This window comes from Varanus komodoensis, unplaced genomic scaffold (assembly GCF_004798865.1).
Source record: "Varanus komodoensis strain SLA01 unplaced genomic scaffold, ASM479886v1 scaffold66, whole genome shotgun sequence".
In the NCBI taxonomy this organism is placed as follows: domain Eukaryota; kingdom Metazoa; phylum Chordata; class Lepidosauria; order Squamata; family Varanidae; genus Varanus; species Varanus komodoensis.
Window position 1 is genome coordinate 1,305,893 of NW_025336296.1, and position 3,494 is coordinate 1,309,386.

Here is a 3,494-nt window from a genome sequence, read left to right on the forward strand (position 1 = left end):
GGGAAGCTTTTGTAGGAACCTGTTCAATTTTCTTTGCAAGGACCCATGTAACATTGATGTGACATTTAGACTTCCCTGGAAGATTAATCTAAACACACATACATCTTTAAACATACGTTATATAATTAGGTGCTATGAATTAAGAGGGTTTAAAAAGCAGACTCTGGGAGGAAGAAATGGAGTGAGCTTGATCGCTGTGTATTTTAAATAGAAGTTTCAAGGGATAAAAGTAACCCTGGTCACCTAATTAGCCTTGTTGGCTTCCCTCACATCAATAAGTATATGATTAATGGGGCCAGGAACAGCCCCAGAAAGAAAACTCACACACTGCTGGAAAAAAACATTAGTTTCTATTGCTCCTGGGAAGTCATGTGTACCTGAATAATTGAAATGTTTAATTCTGATTTCTAGTCAACATTAGGGAAAGTCATCCAGACTCTCTTATATTCACTCCACACTGAACTGGGAAGAAGGTCCAGTGTTGCTTGGGGGAATGGCCCCTCCACCCAGCACTGGCAAGTCCATGGCTTCCACGGAGAGCGTGGGAACTCCATGTGGAGGGGCTCAGCTGTCATGCAAAGAGCAGCTTTTGGGAGGGAGACAGCAAGGGGGATTCATCCATGGGGACCCACAAGGCGGTTGGGTCAAAAGCCAAGCCTGGTCAGCTGGGGAAAATCCAAGGAAGCTCTGCGGCCAGATGAGGAATATTCACCAGCCCGACGTTTTGCAAGCCTGAAAGGCTGAGATCAATGCACAACAGTTTCCTCAGCACAGTTAGTGAGAGAAAGGAGTTTACTTTGTCCGTGTAACAAGTGGCTGGCACTAATGACTCAGACAAAAAGCGACATGGCGCATGTCCGACATTTTGAAATGGTTTCAGTTGCTAAAACTGTTTTTAATTTTGTATATTGGAATTTTAGGCTGTATTATGCTCAAATTGTATTAAATTATTCTATTATTGTACCTACTGTGAACTACCCAGAGGTCTTCAGTTATTGGATGGTATTGAAATGAAATGAAACGTCAGGCATGAGACATTAAAAAGTTCTACTTTTGTTGTTTGAACATCCCCTTCTTTATGTTTTTTGTTTGATGGCACCATTTTTCAGGAATGAATGCATGAACCAATCTGCAGTGATAGCCCTGACAAATCAGAACCTTCATGCATGCTCCGTTTGGGCTTTTTTATTTTTTTGACATAATTTTTATTAACTAACTTAATAACATTACACAGACAATACAAGACAAGGCAAAGTTACATCAATAAAAACAAAAATTAAAATTAAAAGGGGAAAGTACATTACAAATAAATTGAATCATATAAATCAATCAAAACAAATTACATAATATTGAACATAAAAGGTGCACCTACACCCTGGGACCTTTGGCCACATGATAATCATTTATTTGTATCTACCTATACCTCTCCTCTCCTTTTCTTCTTCTGTGCTTTCTGTCTCTCATCCAAAATTGCATTAAATCATATGAAGGTTTAATACCCTTCCCTTTTATTAATATGTATTCAATAAGCAAAATGAATGCTCTGTTCAGATGCTCCACATCTCAGGAGAAGCTACACACCAGAAACTTAGCTTAGTGTGGCCCAGTTGCTGAAACTGGGAAGCACCCCGAGCACACCTTACCCAAGCCATTAACCCAGAGTGATGCCGGTGGTAGCTTAAACAAACCACGAGGCTTCAGTACCCATCTGAGGGATGTGGATAAAAACACTGGCTTGCCTCATCAGGTCTTTGGTGCAGTCACAGACTCTGAGCCTAGCCTACCTTGCAGGGCTGTTGTGAAGATCAGATGGAGTGAGTGAGGAAGAGGATTGTGTATGTTCCCTTGGGTTCCTTGCAGGAAAAAATGCCAGAATATACCTCTAATAACCCAGCGCATAAACACAGCAAATGCAAGTATAAGCACATTCAGGGGGGCATTTCCATCCTGCCCCCAAACAGTAACCATTGGCCCATCCAGCCTGGGAGGTGCAGCTCCTGAAAAGGATGTTTTTAATGCATCCTTGGTGGCCAGAAGAACAGATACGTGCATAAAGCTTGCATGGGCTAATATGTGTGCATGTGTGTATGCAAATTTAGAAATGGTTTGTATGATTTCAATGAAAATACAATAAATCTCACTGGTAGGAAAGACTGAGTAAGTGGGTTCTGTGCCTTTCCCATCCTCTGCCCAAGGGCAACTTCAAGACCCCTGCTTTTCCTTCTTCCCCCTTTATATTGTTTTTATTTGAGAGTCCTTCAAATAGAGAACTGCCCTCCCTAACATAGAAACAGAGTGAGTCAGAAGGGGCCTCCTGGACCATCTAATCTGACCTCTGGCTCCAGCTGGCTCCACTCATGATATGCCTACCATGTGCATGTCTAACCTATTCTTAAATGTAGGAAAGAGGACTGCTCTAGCTGCTCAGAAGTCCTCCCAACCTTGAGGAAATTCTTTTTCAAGAAGGAATTGGGGATTCCCACTGAAAAGATGCTTCGGACAAATGGAAAGGGATCTCCCAGGACTGGTCTTCCAGCAAGCATGACAGCTACAGATTGAACTTCTGGGGGCTTTCCTCAGAGCGCTGATTCTAAGGGAAGTGAGGAGGCCTTCTCTGTGGTGGCCCCCTTTCTATGGAACCCCCCCCCCCCACCATTGTGTCCTGGCTGGTGCCAAATTTGTCATCTTTTTGGAGCCTGGTTAAGGCAGCCCTCCTCTTCAAGCTTTGCCAGGCCACCCAGAGGTTTGAGGGGGATCCTCATTCCCTGTGCTTTGCAGGGCAATTTTTGCTCTTGTCTGTTTTAGGTATTTTATACTTTTTAATGTTTTTTTCTGATCTGATGACATTTTATTGCATTTTCATTGTCTGTTTTTATTGACTGTTGTAAATTGCTCAGAGAGCTTCGGCTATGGGGTGGTAAAGAAATGAAATGAAGAGAAGAACGAAGAATAACATCATAAAAGATGCAGACTCCCAATAGCGGCAGCTTTGATCAGCATCGATCAAGGGCACACGTAGGACAGAACTGAGCTGCAGCGACGCAGGTGGAGGAGTGCTAAGCAGTCCCTGAATTTCAGTTGGGTTTTTCCGTCTTTTTATGTTTAGTTTAATATGCATGGAGTCTGTGCTCAGCCTCGCCCAGCAAGAAAGAATTTAGCTGTGCCTGGGAGGCATGCAGGGTTTAATCATGCAACATGAAATGGAGGCAAACTGCTGGGTCCTTGCCTTTCCTTTTAATTTCCTCCTTGAAGCCTCTTTCATTTGAGGTGAATTACAGAGAGTGCTAATGCAGGCGAGCATGTAATCACTCAATGTCCCAGTCTCCCAATAGCAGCCCTCTCATCAGACTCTGGCTGATGCGCCCTTGAACACAACCTTCTCCAACCCGGTACCCTCCACACACTCCATGCTGGGGGATGCTGGGACTTGTAGTCCAGCACAGCTGGAGGGTACCAGACTAGGCAAGGCTGTGCCAGTGATTTGGTGGGTGCGG